Raw genomic sequence first — 19,644 nt, 5'->3', positions numbered from 1 at the left:
ATTAAATACTCATCTTTACTCAACTAAAATTGAAATGTACTAAAAATACACTCTGTGGCTCTGTGCTAGACATTTTACAGAAGCCATCTCCTTTAAGCCTATATGCAAATATGTTCCTTCTGTTTCTATGCACATGCTTATAGGAACTGTGCATCTCCAAATGTTGACATAGGCCAGAGGAACTATTCAAAGCTGCACAGATGTACATTTGCACATAACACAGTGCAAGCGTTTTCAACTTTTTTTAACCCTCTCTCTTTACTTCAAATTCTAATTTACACAATTTGGTATTGCTTTGATTTAATTGACTGTGAGTGAGGAGGAAATGAGTTCACCACCCAACCTCTCCCTTCTGTCAACCTTTCCCCAGTTCTCAACCAAGCTCCCCAGTAAAATCAATAGCAAAGTTTTAAAAACAGTGGTATAGGGCAAATATCTTCTGCTAAGCTAGTCAGCTTCTAAAAAGCATTTCCTTTCAATCTTCATGTCTATCATTGTAAATTAAAAAAATAAGCTGATTATCTTAATTATGTATCATTCTCCAATTTGAACTTCAAAACATCCTATGTGTCAGGCTAGTTAGAGATAGCTGAGTACGCATGGTAGTTTAGGAAATGTATGGTCTTTAAAACAAACTGATTGGAGAACTCAGAGCCATCAAGTGAAAAACCAGAGTTGGAACTCCAACGATTTCACTCCACATCCTGTGCTTTTGTTGTCAGTATATAGAAAGCTACAGTAAGGTAAGTCATCATTAAGTTGGTCTTCATATGGTTAACTCACACTGGATGAAATTCTTAGTGGTAAAAATTCCCTTAAAACACAAGATATTTCCTAAGACAAAAGTAAAGCAACGGGACATAATAATGTGCCTGTGCTATTGGCTGCTGTAACAAGTGACCACAAGTTGGGCAGCTTAAAACAACACAAATTTGTCATCTCACAGTTCTCAGTGTGGAAAGTCTGAAATAGATCTCACTGGACTAAAGCTGAGGTGTTAGCAGAGCTGCATCTCTTTCTGGAGGCTGGAGGGATGAATTCATTTACTCACCTTTTTCAGCTTCCTGAAGCTGCTAGTATTTCTAGGCTCCTGGTCCCCTACTATCTGCAAAGCCAGCAATGGCCAATCTAGTCACCTCATACTGCCTCATTCTGAGACTAACTCTTCTGCCTCCTGTTTCCGCATTTAAGAACTCTTGTGATCACATTCATCCTACCTGGATAATCGAGAATAGTCCTTATCTTAAAGTCGGCTAATTAATCTTAAAGTTGGTACCTATGCTACCAAAGACTGGTACTTAGGCTAGGTACCAAACATAGCATATTTTCAGGTTCCGGGAGTGAGGATGTGGTCATCTTTAGGGGCCATTTTCTTCAGCCTACCACAGTACCCGAAGGAAAATGAGTGAATAGAATGAAGGTGCTTGGTCTAAGTGGAGTCCAGAAATGTGAAGCGAAGGCAGTGGAAGAATCATCGGTGTTCATCTAAGTTTATAGGTAGAGACAGCAGATTAGAGTAATGCAAGCTTTACTGCACAGCCCTCTAATCACCACACAGCCACATCCTGTGATGACAGAGATCACCAGGATTTTCCATGGCCACATATCCTTTAGCCCAGTTTCCTGTGCTCTGAGTTCATACAGTAAATCATCTTAAAGGATCTGAATTCAGGTTCTTAGAAATCATGATTCCAGGAAAGGCATGTGCCATATCAAAGAGTGAAATATGATCAGGTGGAAAAAAATCTGCCATCTCTATGTTTTAATATTCTGCTTTCTGTATACATATCCCATAAAATTGAGAGCCCGATTAATTTTGAGTCTGCTTAACAAAGGCAATTTTCTGAAACTTCAAACCTCAGACCAGACTCTGAATTAAATCCCCTGTCCAAGAAATTAGCATGGTGCAAAAGCCAAGTAGCTATTTTACTATGCTCTGTGATATAATTTGTTACGTTTTGTCTGCCATTTTCTTTCAGTAAACTTCTAAGATTTTTCAGGCAACATTACCCTAACCTAGATATCGGTGATTATTTAGGATTAATCAGAACAGAAAGTAAAGTATTACTAAAATAAAAATATAAATCAAAGAGAAAATAATTTTGCCTGTACATATTTTATTTATGCTCAGCTTTAGAGACATATGGTGTTAATATGAGGCAAAATACACTTTGTATTGACTGTGCAGCTAATTGTTAAATGAGAAAAGTATCTTAGTTATAATTTTGAAAATTAACTATTTTTGAAGACTAGTGACTCTCTTTTAAAGTAGTCAAATTGAATTTTTCACTAAAAACACATAGTCTGATTATTAAATCAAGAAAAATGTTTACACTTAATTTTTTTCTGTAAAGGCCCCTTTAAATGTGACCTATAATTAATTTTATTATTTTTGCTATTTTTAATATTTTCTTTGAAAACTTATCTCCATTATTAAAAGGGGGGAAAAACAAACCAAAAAAGGCACAGGTTTCCTTATACCCATTATTAAAGTTGTATCATAGCTGTTCTTCTAGCTTAGATATCTTCACCCCTTTAGCTTGGAATCAGGAGGATCCAAGTCAAGAAGGATGCTTGAAGCTTGTGAAGTAGTGTATTTTGTGGGCTTTTTGTTTTTGTAATTTTGGAGTTTTATTTGTATCTCTCTCCAAGTAACACGTAGATTCTTATCCTTGTACCCAGTCAAATTCCTATAAAGTCAATATCCCATGTCTTGGCTCTCCTCTGGATTCCAGATCAAAGCAATCTGTCCTGTATGCTTACAAATTCATTCCATACACAAAAGGACTGTGAGAGCATAGTAGATATCTCTTCTCAAATGTCATATTTATCTTATCAGCATCAGTATCACATGGGAGTTGGTTACAAATGTACCATCTTGAGTCTTACTCTAGAACTCCGAATAAGAATCTGCATTTTAACAAGAACCCCAAAGTGATTTTTGAGCTCATTAATGTTTCAGAAGCATTAGAAGTAAAACCTTGGCCCTGAGATATGTTTTCAAATACTTTGCTTATTTTATCCAAATTTTCTAATTTTTGGCACTAAGTGGTTTATACTCCTTGTAACCCTTTTAATATAAGAAAGCTCTGTAATGATATCCATTTTTTTCATTGTAGATGTTGTTATTTTATATTTTCTGGCTAGTTTTTTTCTCTCTTTAACTTCGATCAATTTCTCTAGAGGTTTATCCATCTTTTTCAGGAATCAATATTCCATTAAAAAATGTTTCTTCATCATTGGCCTACAGCATTGAGTTTGTTCTTTTTTAGGTTTATTTTATTTTTCTTTGATATATACTAATTATGCATACAGTGTGATGATACCTTACCTTTATTTATTTTTTCTAACTACTTAAAAAAAATCACTCTCATCTACCTTCTTATGGTGGTCATTTAGGTCACCGATTTTCTACCCAGGCATTTTCCTTGCTACTACAGGCATTTAAATCTAAAAATTTTATCCTAAACACCACTTTAGCAGAATACTAAAAAGATCTTCTAATGCTTCTTTAGATTTCTTCACTGAGCCATGGATTATGACATATACTTGGAATATATGTCTTTTCTACTGATTTCTAAATTAATGTTGTTGTGCCCAGATAATATACTCTGTATTAATTTGATTCTTTGATTGTATGTTTTATGACAAAGCATTTTGTGTATCCTGGTGAATGTTTAATGTACACTTGAAAATAATATGTGTTCTTCAACTGTTAGATGTAGTGTTCTATCAATGTCAATTAAGATTTATAGTTGTTCAAATGTATCATGTCTGTACTTATTTTTATGAGTCCTATTCATTTTTGAGAGGATAGTGTTAACATTTTCAATTGTTTGGGCATATTTTATTTTTCTTTTAAATTTATTAATTTTGCTTTTGTATTTTGAAATTTGATTATTGTGAACATACAGATTTATTTTTGATAAGATTTTTGGTCGGAAAGTACACTAGACTTTGATGTCAATGTACTTACCTCTGTTTTCCTATGCTTAGGGTTCTCAAAGTGAAAAATTTTCTCAAATTTTTATTTTAATGCAGTTTGTGTCTTTTTTATTTAATGTTCCTTGTAGATGGCATATAGGCAGATCTTGATTTTTTAAATTCAGTCTTATAATCAAAGTCTTTTAATTGGAGTGTCTCTTTTCTAATTATTGTATGTATTGATATTTGTTCCAAATACTAATATACATTTTGTTCCACAGATCTTTATCTTCCCTTTTTTGATGAGCAATATATTTTTCTAATATTTGATTTGTATTTCCTCCACAAATTCCTGAGTTATCCTCTTTATACAATTTATCTCTTTGACTGCCCTAGAGATTACTATATGCATGTTTTCCTTATCTACAGTCAAACAATCTATAAAATTTGCAACAGCATAATCCCATTTAACATTTTCCTGTCCTTTGTGCTCTTCTTATATATCTTCTAAATATGCTTTGAATGCTATAATACAATATTGTTCCTCTTTTTGCTTTAAATGATAACTCTTTAGAGAAATTTAAAGATATTTTAAAAATATTTCATAGTGTGTGTGTGTGTATATTTGTGTGAACTTCCCTCTGGGCTAGTATTCTTTTGGAAATTTTATGTCCATTCAAAAATAGGGGCTTTTAAAAACACATTTATCTACTATCCAAAGTGTACTATGTCTTGATACTTTCAATGTTATATGTGTCAGAAACTTTGCATATATTGTATTAGTCTGTTCTCACGCTACTAATAAAGACATACTCATGACTAGGTAATTTATATAGGAAAGAGGTTTAATGGACTCACAGTTCAGCATGGCTGGGTAGGCCTCATAATCATGGCAGAAGTCAAAGGAGATATATCAGCTCTGCGTCAGTTTTAAATTCAAGAAAGACCTGTAATTCAAAGTTAAGAAAATATGTTATATTTTGATCAGCCTATAGAAGGCAGAAATCTCTTCATAAAACAAGATTGGGAATTAGAGCATATTGTTAAGAAATAGTTATGAAAAAGGAGATAAAGTATACCTATATGTTTATTTTGCTCAATGTATATCCTCTCTTAAATGGGTTTTTTAATTTTTTTTTTTTTTTGTACAGTATGGAGTACAGCATCAAGATTATAGCTCACTGCAACCTTCAACTCCTTAGCTCAATTGATCCTCCTGCCTTGGCCTCCAGAAGTGCTGGGATTACAGGTGTGAGCCACCATGCCTGACTTGGTGGTTTTGTTTGCTGATTTATTGTTTTTTTGAGACAGAGTCTTGCTCTGTCACCAGGCTGGAGTGCAATCTCGGCTTACTGCAACCTCCACCTCCTGTGTTCAAGCAATTCTCCTGCCTCAGCCTCCTGAGCAGCTGGGACTTCAAAAGTGTGCTACCATGCCCAGCTAATTTTTGTATTTTTAGTAGAGACAGGGTTTCACCATGTTGGCCAGGATGGTCTTGATCTCCTGACTTCATGATCTACTACCTCGGCCTCCCAAAGTGCTGGGATTACAGGCTTGAGCCACCTTGCCTGGCTGAACTGGTGTTCTTTAAGTTGGTAAGCCTTGATATTTTAATAAAGATTACTATTCTGATTTTAAAAAGTGTAATTAAATGGAACTATACCAATTTCTCTACCTAACAATTAAATTTAGTTATTTGGATCATTAAGTTCAAGATACATAGAAATATTAACTGTTGATTAATTTTAAATAAATGCATGGCTATTGATGGGTTATAAAGCAAGAATTTTAGCTCACTGTAGAGTGGGTAGAACATTCTAATGATATGCCTTTACAACATGTGGCATATGATAGCTAGCAAACACCCACCTAGAATTATGCCTGTAGCATGCAAAAAGACCAATTTTGTTAAGAAAACAAACAGATACTTAATGTGAAACAGAGTCCCTACCACTACAGTTATGTGGTCCTCTGCCAGAGATATTATTGAAAAGTTTCCCAAGGAAGTAGAAAATTGGCGATGACCTTTAAAGTCCATTTAACCTCTAAAATTATTTGATTCTATACCTTCAATATATAGGCACTTGTATGATACAATGCCTTGCTGATTTTCACTTGTGTAGGAAAATGATGCAGTTTTAACAGAATCTCATTCTGACCCAATTATTCTGTCTTTCTGAATAATTCTTATTTTATTAGTAGTTGTAAGTAGTATAGGTAGATGTGTATGGAAACATACAGGCTTTGAAAACTGAATTGATGACAGTTGAAAGTGAAGTAAACTTCGCTGTAAAAGTACAATTAAAATAGGGGTTACTAAATTAGAGCACTATTCCAAACAAGTCTCAGACAGTGAAATTGTAGTTGCTGAAAATGACATGTATTATTATTTTATGAAACCAGACCCCTTCTTCCTCACTATTAAAGTTGTGTGAGTTGGAGTCACCTATTGCCTGTTGCCACAAAACTACTTTTATTATCTATCACCCCATTAAATGAGAGTCCAGTTAAATTTGATATTACTCTAATAATATTTTTATCATGCTGGCAACTCGATTTATTACTTTATCCTTTGTTACTGCGTTTTCCACACTTTATTGTAAAAATAATAAAACCACATTCTGGACAAGTGTTATTAAATTTTACAATGACATCTTTGCTTTCACAGACATGATTTAAATGGTAACAATTATTTTTTGATAGCTTATGAAAAAGGATTTTTTTTCCTTTTGTTCATAACTAAAGGAGAATTTGTGGATCCTAAACAAGTTTTTCTTATTTTTCCTCTTTCCTACTACCCACCTTCCTTCTTTTCACCTAATTGTTCTACTTCCTCCCTCAAGGCACTTTCAATACACTAAGTTCTAAGGCAACAGTTTCTACTTATGATAAATTTAATGTTGCTTTGCCTTTAAGCACTTGATACATAGAATTTGCTTTATATCATAAGATTTGAGTAAGAGAGTTTATATATTCAGTATTTATTAAGTATGCACCATATGAAAGGTAATGGTGGATGATTAAACAAGGTGAATACAAAATAGATTAAATCAATGGTTGGCATCTAAGGGAAAACATCTACTATGCTTCTTTCTGTTAAGAGCTACATGAAATATCAAAATAAGAATTCAAAGTCAGTGTTTGAAAGTTTGGTTATCTATTAGTAATGGTTTTACAAGAGTATCTACTTTAGCTATATATAATGTCCCCCCCCAATACTCACATATACATATGTCTGTGTGTGTGTGTGTGTGTGTGTGTGTGTGTGGTGTGTATGTGGATATATGTATATATGTACAGATATATAGAGATGGATATATATATATGCACATGTATATATGGATAGAAACAGCTCACTGAGTCTCTGCAAGGGCCCAAGACTTTTTAGGACTAGAGATTCCAGCACCTAGATTAGACTGCAGGCTACTCCAGTGGAGACTTTGCAGTAGCCACTTCCAAGTTCAAACCCTGGGACTCCTAAAGCCAACTCCACCCATAGGATGCTCTGACCACTAGGTATCTCTTCAACATAACTTGTGTCTTCCCAAATAAATTCTGCCCAGTATCCTCTTTCTCACATCACTGTCTCCTGAATCAGACTCTCATGTGTGTTTGTCTAATTGAAAGAGCCCTGGATATTCTTCTAATTTCTGTTTTTAAGGATATTATGAAAAGAAGGGCTTCTGACTTGGGTAGGCAGGACCTCTAATGTACTAAATTCCTCTAATGCAGGATGAGTATTCAAAAGATGCCAAGCCAAACACAAATATTCAAATAGACACTGGAAATCCAAAAACAGACTTTTGAGAACATGCTTAAAGAACTTATTGGCCAGGCGCAGTGGTTTATACCTGTAATCCCAACACTTTGGGACACTGAAATAGGAGGATGACTTGAGGCTAGGAGTTCAAGATCAGCCTGAGCAACATAGTGAGATATAACTTCTACTAAAATATTTTATTTTATTTTTTAAAATTTTTTATTTTTATTGCATTTTAGGTTTTGGGGTACATGTGAAGAACATGCAAGATTGTTGCATAGGTACATACATGGCAGTGTGATTTGCTGCCTTCCTCCCCTATCTGGCATTTCTCCCTGTGCTATCTCTCCCCAACTCCCTACCCCTCTCTGTCCTTCTACTGAAATAAATTTTAAAACTAATTTAATATCAATATTGTGATTAAATAATATCTCAGTCCCATCACCTAGAAATCTCATAGGAAACAATTAGTGATGAGAATTTTTAATCAAGGACGAAAATAATACTATCTAAGGAAAAATAATTCTTCAGGAAAGGGAGTGGGAGCCAAGAGAAAGTAGTGCCAGTACAGAATACTTTGTGAAAACTATTTTTTTTTCGGCCACAGAAATATCAAGGATATTGTTTGGTCATAATGCCTCAACCTCTTCTTGGTGAAATGTATTCAACTGAAACTTTAGATTATATATCAGATGACTCGACTGTACTTCTGTAATGAAATTCTGTGGGAAGAAATTATTAACCTGATTGGCATTTGCTTTATAGTTCATGTATTCTGGAATTTGAGGTGCATCTGAAAACACAAGCCATTTTCAACACCTATGCAAGTGTGCCACAGAGCTCTTTACTACCTGTCAACAGCTTTACACAAAGGAAACAAAGCTAAGGTTTTTGTTTAATTGCTGCTGCAAACTGCTTAGGCATTGAATATACTCTGTTCAGCAGCAGGAACTGAAAACCTTGTCAAAATCATGCTGTTTTGGAGACAAGCTGAATGACTTCCACAGTATCAACAAAAGCCACAGCATGAGGGCAGCTCATCTATTGTGCTTAAGAAAGCCCAAACCATCTGACCTGGGAGAGGTCATAAAGACCTGTCATCTCCTGCTAGTCACTGGGTATATTGGTATGGCGTGCTGATCCCCTCCATGTCTCCTAACAAAGGGGGTCCAAGTAGGCACTCTGCTGGGGTAGTTTCTAAATACTGTAGGAAGCAGAGTACAAAATAAAAAACAAATAACAACAACAAAACAGTGCTCTAGCACGCAGAGGAGCAAGGAAACAAAGGAAAAACCACATTTGAGAAATTTGCGATTTCAACCACCACACCATTACAACTACAGTTTGACTTTGCTGATGATCAATGTTTGCCCTTAAGCTTTTATCTTTTCTTCTAGCACCGATATTCTATTATTTTCTTTTTTGATGGTTGATATTTGTCATGAAAAGTTCTCAGAAATCACCATAAAGGATTTTGTCCTAATTATTATTTTTTTAAAACCAGGATTTCACCAGTCTTATTATCAATATAGATGTCAGCAAACCAGGTCAGAATCAGCATGGATTTAGCTTGGTGAGATTTTTGTCCTTATTCTATTTAGATGTCTAAAGCCAGGAGAGAGGTTTGAAACCTGGCTCTGCTGCCTTTTTATTTTATTTTTAGTGTATTTTTTGTGTTTTCTGAGCTTCAGTTTTTTCAACTACCCAATGTAAACAAACTAAATAAAATAACAGGAAGTTAGTGTACAAGGCTGTTTTCAGTATTAAATAAGGAAATACTTCTGAAGGCACCGATGGTTAATGCTTGAAACAGTGTAACGAGTCAGCATACATCAGTGAGATCTAGGTGCAGTACACTGTGGAATCTGCATAAATAGCAAACATGTACTGAAATTAGAAAACGCCATCAAACTGTAGTTTTCATGTAAGTCAAAAGGATACTTAAAATTTTTTAATTCCCATCTTGCATTTTCTCTTTGAAAATCAATTTTCTATTTGAAACTCAGTGGCCATTATCTTTTTACTCCATTCTTTTGGCCTTCACCATAATGTACATGCTAGAGTTGAATTTAAAAGAATTCTGATTTCAATCACACTCCAAAGGACTTTCATGAAGAAATCATTTTGAATATGTATGACAAAAACATTCTAAGAAGAACATATATCCCTTTTTTAGGTGAGAATTCTCATTATGCTTTAAATTATTTTTAAAATATATATGATACATAGTTATATAATGTGTTTTGCTATTCTTAAGCTGGTAATATAATGAAGATATGTATAAAATTTTATTCGTCATATGGCAAAACAATTTCAACTTTTATCGGAGAAGGAGGGAATAACGATTTCTGATAGGTTTTTGTTTGACTTCTGTCAGTTCTAAAGCTCCTTGTAATAATGAATGATTGCTAGTTGAAATATTGAATTAATACTTAAGGATAATGTTTGCCAAATGAAAACTTAAGTGACTGAAAGAATGAGTTTCTTCTGACTAATTTTTGTCCAGTCAGATAAGATGTGAAACTATAGACCTGAACACCTGTTGAGATCAAACGAGCATGGGCACTCACACTAAGACAGAGATAAGCTGCATGTCCCAAGCCGAAATCCATTATGTAATTACATTTTTGAACATAACATATTCGCGTTACTTCAATTAAATATTATATTTGTCATTTTCATTTTCTTGCACTATTTTTGCTTTCTGTTTCCATTTTCCTTTTAGGTTTGACATGAAAATTAAATAGCTACTGATTCATTCAGTAAGATTGGCATCATTTTAGCTGTAGAAAATAATATCTATAGTGTTTTGTATGAAACTTACAAGCAAACAGCAAAGCTGAAATATCAATTGATTGTTCAAAAGGTAAATCAAAAATGGAATCAGGAGCTCTGAGCAAGATGATAAGAGCTGGACTTTAAAAGATATTTTAATAAAAAAAAGTTAAAGCTAAAGAAAGCCTGTGTTACATTTAGTCCAGCGGTCAGTGAACCTTTTTTGTTAAAAGCTGGGTAGTAAAAATGTTGGCCTTGTAGGCCATATGGTCTCTGTCACAACTACTCAACTCTGCCAGTATAGAAGGAAAACAGCCATAAACGATACTTCAGTGAATGTATGTGGCTGTGTTCTAATAAAAGGGTATTTACAAAAACAAGTGATAGACCAGATTTGGCCTGTGAGCTACAGTTTGTGGATTCTTGCTCTAATCTTCTCTATTTTAGGAAAGAAAAATCAGGTTCAGAGGAATTCAATAACATATTTAACCAAAATCCCTAAAAACACTATCACAGCTCAAACTACAGCCAATTTTCTGTGTATCATCACCTATTTTTTCCTCTTACGTCACTGTTACATAAATGAGCCAAAAATTGTGTCTGCATATTGGCCCCCAAGGTTGTTTATTCCTTCATTGCAGGCTGAGAGCTGTTAGCTCAAAAGCCTACTAGCATGAGATTCAAATTTTTACACATTTAATTATTTTAAAAATAGCCTAAATATGCAAATGTTTTGCCATACAGAGACTGCTTTGTATACCTCAGGAACCTTACCAAACAATTGTTACCTGTTGATAAAATAAGTATTTTCAGTGGTAAGGCCCCAGGCCACTGCTACCTTTCAGAGTCCTCTGACCCATAGACTTCCTGCTTTCTTAAATATCACCTTAATATGAATCACCTTATGACTTAATATCACCTCCGGAGGACAAATTCCTTCGGAGAGCAACTCCCACTACTTGCCAACCTGACAAGGCATTGCCCAGTAGAGCTTGGTATGCTACAGCCTGTCATTGTCATATTTTCACCTTGGCCAATCCCCAAGTCCATCAAACCCCTATAATCGTAATTCATAAATATCACCAGGACATTTAAGCCCCTTCTCAGATTCCCTTCTCCTATGGGAGTTCTCTTCCTTCTCCGAGCCCCCTCCATTTCTGAGTAGCAGACCCCTACACCTCAGCCTCTGGACAAATTCCTTCGGAGAGCAACTCCCATTACTTGCCAAACTGACAAGGCATTGCATAGTAGAGCTTGGTATGCTACAGCCTGTCATTGTCATATTTTCACTTGTCCAGTCCCCAAGTCCATCAAACCCCTACAATCGTAATTCATAAAAAACAAACAAAACAGAAAACAAAAACATTTTAATTATCTTTAGATTTTTAAAAAATTTCTCCAATATACTTTGTTTCTTACTAAGGGAGATAATTTCTATAAAGTATCAGAAATCATTTTGCTATAAAATAAAAATAAATACTAGTTGGGTAGATTAGGATTAGCATTCAGAAAATATTCACTCTTCATGACCACCATTACGTGGAATGACTACACTTCCGACCACATTTACTTTGGGCCTAGTCATGTGGCTTGCTTTGACCAATAGAATATTAGTACAGGTAACATGAACAGAGGCTTGAAATAGGCTTGCACAATTTAGACAGATCTTTTGATTCCTGCTGTTCACCATGAAAGGAACATGCCTTGGCAATTACTGGGTAAGAAGTCTGAGACTAATAGGCACAACTGGACATCTAACAGAACACAACCTAGATCACCTGAATCCAAGCTAACCCACCAATGGTTGGATAATAAACAGATATTTATGGTTGAATGCCACTCGTCTTTTGTAGTTATATATTATAAAACATTATTGTACCAGTAACTAACTGCAGAAAAATTGCTACCAAGAAGTAATGTGCTGCTATAACAAAAACGTAAAATACATGGTATTGACTTGAGAACATAGACAGAGAGATAAAGAAGGCTGAACAACAGTGACTCATGTTACATGGTAGTGAGATATTTGGCAAAAGTGCCGCCTAAAATAACCTGAAAACAGAAAATATTCCCAATAATTTTGTAAAATTGGATGGTGAGGATTTGACAGTACGATGAAAGTGTCAAGTTTGAGTGACGACAGCTTGTTGCATCTGTTAAAGTAATCCAAAAAAATGATGAAGATCACAATAATATTGACAAGATAATTTAGAAGGAAAACAAAGAGCTTATACATTTTAGTGTCAGAATATGAAAGCAATTTCCACAAAATCCAAGGTATGTCATTTAAACATAGCCTCAAAAGACCAAACCCAGGATACAAGCAGTATCAAATGGGCTCAAGATAAAGACCAAATCAAGAGCACAGGTGTAACTCCATCTGTTAACCTCTTTCAAATATTTAGTTAGTATCAAGTAGACCTTTCTCCTAGATGTAAATGCACTCAGAAAGATTAAATGCCTGTTACTCAGAAACTTGCATCCAAATTACCTGAAATTAAATATATAGAGAGTGATATCAAAAAAAGACTCATGGAGGTAGCTTTTGCCAAAGAAATTGATCAATTTTTGAAAAAGAGATGTACTAGCAGAAGTGCTGCAAATCAGGTCTAAAAAACCAAAATATTTGAGATCCAAAAATACATCTGGTTCTCAATGTTGTAAAGGAAGGGGACAGATTGGAAAGTCTTTGGCTGCCAGAAAGGTCAGACTTTTCCATGTTAACTCTGAAAATGTGGCCAAGGAAGATAATGGAAAAGGAACTACATCCCAAAAGTGGGGTCAAGAGCTGGAGAGAGCAGTGGCCTTGGGTACCATCCTCAGGTAGCAGAACTAGGGCTAGTGAAGGCCTATCCTTAGGGTAGGAGGACCTGGCAGCATCTTCACAGCAGAATTTCAGAATTTCTGTGGTCCTCTGACTTCTATGTGTATCCCACTTTTCATCTTTTTTTTTCAGTTAAGCATTAAAAAAATAACTGGAATTAACAAATATGTAGACTTGAATATAAACATAAGCACTTACATGTCCAAATTTCTAGAATGCAGCTGCAGCCATAGAAGTAAAAACTGAAATTATACTCTTAAATATATTTAACAAAACAAGTAAGATTAAAAATAAATGATTTTAGCATTCAGCCTACAAAGCTATCCTTAGAACAAAAGGTTTGTTTTACTCAGCTTGCCTATGAGATCAATTCAGTTTGTAGTTCCTTTTTTTATATTTTGTGCTGAATTTCATTGAAGAATAAACCACAATTAGTTTACCAATTCTCCTGTTGATGGGAACGTGAATTGCTTCTAATTTTTAGTTGCTATAAATAAAGCTGCTATGAAAATCCAAACACAATTATTTTTGTAGACTTTTTTACCTCTTGTATTAATATATAAAAATTATATTACTGGGTCAAATGATAGGTGGAGTTTTAACTTTATAAGAAATCGTCAACGCTTTTGCCAAAAGTATCATTTAGATTCTAAGCAGCTTCAAGTTTCTGAAAGGAAAAACAACTTGAACAATTTTTGGTGAGGGATATGATTGCATACCAATAAAATAATCAGAAAGTTATTTAAAACCAGTACGAGTTTACAGTTTTAAGCCCAACATCTTAAAATGCAGCTTTTCTATATACTAGGATCTATGAATTTTAAAAATATAATGAAAGCATTCCATTACAAATATAATTAAACCATATATTTTAAATTGTAATAAGAAAAGCATTCAAAGTAACACTTTATAGCTATAAAAATTTAATTTTTATAAAACCACAAATAAATGATTCATTAAATCCAAATGAATATCAATTTATTGGGCATATCCAAGAGACTACTGAATAAATTGTTACATTACAGAAAACTTTTCAAAAAAAAAAAAGAAAAGAAAAGCATTCAAAGAAGAAATATGTAAGTATCATAAGTGCAATCATGGAACTTTGGTGAAGAACGTAAAAGGATATAATTAGTGGTAAAATGTGCTATATTTCTAGTTGGTGAAAATGAAGCTCTCCTCAATTAAATCTCTGAATTTAGTAAAATCGTAATCAGAAGTGCAACAGATATATAACAGAAAACTATAAACATATGAAAATGTATATGGAATATTACAAATTGATTTGAATTATATCTATTATACATACATACAAGGAATAAAAGAAAGAAAAGTACAGGAAATGTAAAGTTAATTAATTTAATAAGGATATTTGTATGAAGGCATGTAATAAGATGGTATTAGTGCAATAATTCACAAATATCTGAGAATAATACATTTATTTAAATAATTGCATTGATTACCCATTTATAAGCAAATAAAGTTAGAATTTAATTCAAACCATTCACTAAAATGCACATATTTCAGAGGGAGGGGGAGAAGGAGAGAGAGATATTAATCTTAAGTTTATATTTATTTCAAGAGTTTATTCCTTCTCTTTAATTACTGAGTGTAAGAGTGTAAGGAAAACCCAGAAATTATCTAGTCCAGTTTTTTCAAATTGTTTTGTAATATAATAATATTGTAAAAATATGACTTGAGAAGAAAAAAAGAGCCTAAAAGAAGGTAAGGGATTCTGATAGCGCTTTTTTTTTTTTTTTTTCTTTTTTTTGAGACGGAGTTTTGCTCATGTTACCCAGGCTGGAGTGCAATGGCGCGATCTCGGCTCGCTGCAACCTTCGCCTCCTGGGTTCAGGCAATTCTCCTGCCTCAGCCTCCCGAGTAGCTGGGATTACAGGCACGCACCACCATGCCCAGTTAATTTTTTGTATTTTTAGTAGAGACGGGGTTTCACCATGTTGACCAGGATGGTCTTGATCACTTGACCTCGTGATCCGCCCGCCTCGGCCTGCCAAAGTGCTGGGATTACAGGCTTGAGCCACCGCGCCCGGCCCTCTGATAGCTCTTTGAAAAAAAGAAACAGAGAGGAGATGAGCTTGTAAGGTGAACCCCTAGCTTTAACAAGAAAAACTGAGTTTCATTTGTTTTACAATTAGTGATTCCATGTGAGCTTTCATTATGAAAATGGTTCCATGTTGACAGACCAGTATATAGTATGCAGCTGATAGATAGATAGATAGATGATGATAGATAGATAGATAGATAGATAGATAGATAGATAGATAGACAGACTACATGTTTCTGATCTGATATATCATTCCAATTTTTCCATTTGCAGAAACAGATCCAAAGGCTTAAATTCCTTTCTTATTAGACATCAAGCTAGAAATCAGCAGCATCTGAATTTTAACATATAACTTTTTATCCTAAGGAAAACAATCAGAGACTGCGGCTTGCCTTGAGTCACCCTCACTTTCTCAGCTTCCCTTCCATTTCTTTTTGATCGACATATATATTTACACATGGCTTACACTTATTGTATGGATGAATACATCTGTGTGACTGTCTAAATACAAAATTACCTGATCTTCAGTACACACACACACCCACACACTCACTCGCAAGTGTGCATATAGTTATATAAATAAACATACTATCACAAGATAATAATTTCCTCCATGCCAGACCTATCATTTTCTCCTTCTTTCTGTGCTATTTTAGTTTGGATTCAAATGAATCTTTAGCTGCAATAAATTTATTTTTATTGTATAACTAGATATTAGAAATGCATGGATGCTTCTAAGTGAATTGGTATATCATCTGCAAAACAAAACCAGAGAGAATTAATGCAGTTAGCCAGTTGTGGTAGTTCATGCCTGTAACCCCAGAACTTTGGGAGATGGCAGATTGCTTGAGCTCAGGAGTTCAAGACCAGCCTGGGCAACACAATGAGAGCCCATCTCTACTAAAAATACAAAGCCAGGCATGGTGACGCATGCCTGAAAGCTAATCCTAACTACCCAACTAGTATTTATTTTATACAGCATGCCTGTAATCCCAACTACTCAGGTGACTGAGGCATGAGAATTGTTTGAACCCGGGAGGTGAAGGTTGCAGTGAGCACCACTGCACTACAGCCTGGGCAACAGAATGAGACTGTCTCAAAACAAAAAAACAAAAAATAGGATTAATGCAATTATACTCTTATCTGTCTGGAAATGTGGAAACCAATGAAACATAATTTAATGTCTGTATATATTCCGTAATAATTCAACATGACCACAAAATGAATGTATTTGAAATTATCACAAATATGATGCTAGCACTGATCCTGAGATAATCATACCAAATCCATCAGTGTGTCATAATTAGTTTGCCTGCTCACTGAGTACTTTTTCTTTAAGTTTGGTCATTTAAAAAGAACTTTGAATTTTATGGAACAAAGTTTTACCACCCACTTGCATTTTCATTTGAGAAAAAAAGCAGCAGGTCTCGCTACAGAACACCAATCAATAGTACATTCGTTATGAAAATACACTCTGACTTCCTCATCAGTCCTGCAATATAAAGTGTTGTTTTTATATTTGCCAAAAGAAAACCTGGGATCACATCCCTCCTTGAGAACTGAATAGCAGCATGCCTTCAGGGAAGTCACTTTTTCTCTGATTATATTTTCCCTCTATAAAAGAAGTTGTGACTTTTAAATGGGAAACTGTACAAAAATGTACTAAGTAAATCAGAAAACATACCACAGATTTTGGTTGTTGGTGTTGCAACCAGTTGGCAAAATAAGAAGATATATAGATATATTCCTAATGGAAGCTTGTGATTTGCTCTTGACCTGTAACCCAGAAAAAGGATTTGAATGGCAATCTCAGAGAACAGTTTCACTGACAATCATATTTTGAAATCAAACTATGATTGAGCAGCTAAAAATATATTTGGGTAGCTAGTGTTATAAAATTTTGAAAATTATGATGCTAAAAGTGATCTGATAATGAGACACAGTGATAGTGTGATAACTGTGCACATTCAGACATTGCACATGAAAGTAAGTGAAAAATAAAAGTTTAGACTTTTGCCCCTTAGGGGCAAAGCATGTGGAGTTCCTGAAGAAAGAGGATTGAAAGCATATGCACTTTCCATAAGGGTATATATGTGTGACGGAAGACATTTTTACAAAAGAGTTATTTTTCCTACCTACAATGTACTAATAATAGCACTGAGTCTGTCCAGCATGGAAACACAAAAGCATTGAACTACTGAGAAAAACTACATAGTAGGCTGGGCATGGTGGCTCATGCCTGTAATCCTAGCATTTTGGGAGGCTGAGGTGTGTGGATCACCTGAGGTCAGGAGTTCAAGATCATCCTGGCTAACATGGTGAAACCCCATCTCTACTAAAAATACAAAAAAATTAGGTGGTTGTGGTGGTGTGCACCTGTAATCCCAGCTACTCGGGAGGCTGAGGCAGGAGAATTGCTTGAACCTGGGAGGCGGAGGTTGCAGTGAGCCATAAGACTCCCTTAACTTTAAAAAAAGATGGTGGTATAGGGTGAGGAACAAAGCAGTAAACTATGCCAAGAGTTATTCTACATGTCTCTAAAAATCACTTTATACAATTACATAGAGATCTTGATTGACGGTAAATGTAGTTTACCCATGATTTTCAAGAGTTGTGCATATCATCACTAACTGGAAAGCTTTCATAATTTGTATTGATGAACCTCACTATTCAGAATTTCTCATTTAATATGTTTTTCTGTCTTTTCCTTCATTGGATGGTGAATTCACTGGCGTTCATTTGTATCCCCAGGACCTACCATATTTAGGCTCACCAAAGATTTGAAGAACAAATAAATAATGAGTTGTAAGTTTCATGGGGCAACAACATGAAACATATATGGGGGAGAAAGCAAGTGTATGCTTGTAAAATGAATGTCTAACACACAATGACTTCCAGGAGTACAGGGACTAGACCCAGGGAGAGACAGAAGGATGAACTAGCATCTTAACCTAAAAATGGACTATTTAGGTCTCTAAGCCATCAAATTTAGAACATGAAAGTTGTTTTTTTTTTTTTTGAGACGGAGTTTCGATCTTGTTACCCAGGCTTGAGTGCAATGGCGCGATCTCGGTTCACCGCAACCTCCGCCTCCTGGGTTCAGGCAATTCTCCTGCCTCAGCCTCCTGAGTAGCTGGGATTACAGGCACCTGCCACCATGCCCAGCTAATTTTTTGCATTTTTTAGTAGAGACGGGGTTTCACCATGTTGACCAGGATGGTCTTGATCACTTGACCTCGTGATCCACCCGCCTCAGCCTCCCAAAGTGCTGGGATTACAGGCTTGAGCCACCGTGCCCGGCTGTCGAAAGTTGTTTTTTAGTGCATGCAAGTACAATTCAGATAGCATGATGAATTAATGCTGGACAGGAAAACATGCTAAGTTAATCAAAGGTCTTGAATGTCACTCCAGAGACTAACATGTTTGCTTAGGGCTTTCAGTTTTAAAAAACAATTTTGGTTATAAAATGCTATTTTTCTGATAAAATGTTGCAAAGAAGTTTAGTGTATAAATCATATTTTTAAATAACTATAGTAATACTGAAGTAAGACTTAGGTCCCCAGAGCTCCACAGATGTGGGGCTTAGCCCAGCCTTTAAGATCCTTTCATGAAGTAAACAGGGCCCCACCAAAAGCACCGTGAAGCAGCCAAACTTCGTGGTAAAACATACTGATAAGAGGTTTTGCTTATCATCTACTCAGTATCAGTCATAAATCCAAAAGGAGCTGGGACCATGAACCTAAGAAAGGTTAAAATCTTGCCATCTAATAATTTAGATCACAGTAATATGGGGATACTAACTCCAAAGCATGAGTTTTCCCAAGTTTCATCTTCTGAATAGTAACACATCTATGAATTAGCTATCACATGTACAGTACACATAATGTATGTTAAAATACTGGATCTTATTTCAACAAACCTCAAGTCTGTTTAGCATATAGTGATTTTTATTAGGGTGTACCATAGCTTTTAGTGTATAGTGAAGATCAAAGTGACTTTTACGTAACATATGCCTGCTTCATTAAAGGATGATGCACAGAACAGAGTAACACACAGTTTTTTCTAGCTACTGAAGAGAAGGCAAACAAAATGTGCACTTATGGCCGTATACAGTAGGTGAAGCCAGGGTCAAGTTATGTAGCACATGGTTATTATTCTCAGGCAGATAAGGAGGCTTTTATAAAATCCAGTCCACATTAAAACCTAACGCAAAAGGAGGTATTACTGATACCCTTCCTACATTGTCTAGGGGCAAATTTGGTCCCAAAGAAAAAAAAATCACTTAATTTATGCCCT

At 35.1% G+C, this 19,644-nt stretch overlaps 1 long non-coding RNA gene across 1 annotated transcript in view; it reads right to left on the bottom strand.

Annotated features, from left to right (window-relative positions):
* Positions 1–4,872, bottom strand: part of LOC128929641 (uncharacterized) — a 198,793-nt gene extending 193,921 nt beyond the window's left edge. The window contains exon 1 of the long non-coding RNA XR_008476409.2: positions 4,783–4,872. This is a non-coding gene — a long non-coding RNA (uncharacterized LOC128929641). The remainder of the gene's footprint in view (positions 1–4,782) is intronic.
* Positions 4,873–19,644: the final 14,772 nt, after the last annotated feature.

The sequence above is a fragment of the Callithrix jacchus genome, chromosome 14, assembly GCF_049354715.1.
Source record: "Callithrix jacchus isolate 240 chromosome 14, calJac240_pri, whole genome shotgun sequence".
Classification (NCBI taxonomy): Eukaryota; Metazoa; Chordata; class Mammalia; order Primates; family Cebidae; genus Callithrix; species Callithrix jacchus.
The sequence above is the reverse complement of the archived record's forward strand: the minus strand, read 5'-3'. Positions and strand labels throughout refer to the sequence as shown.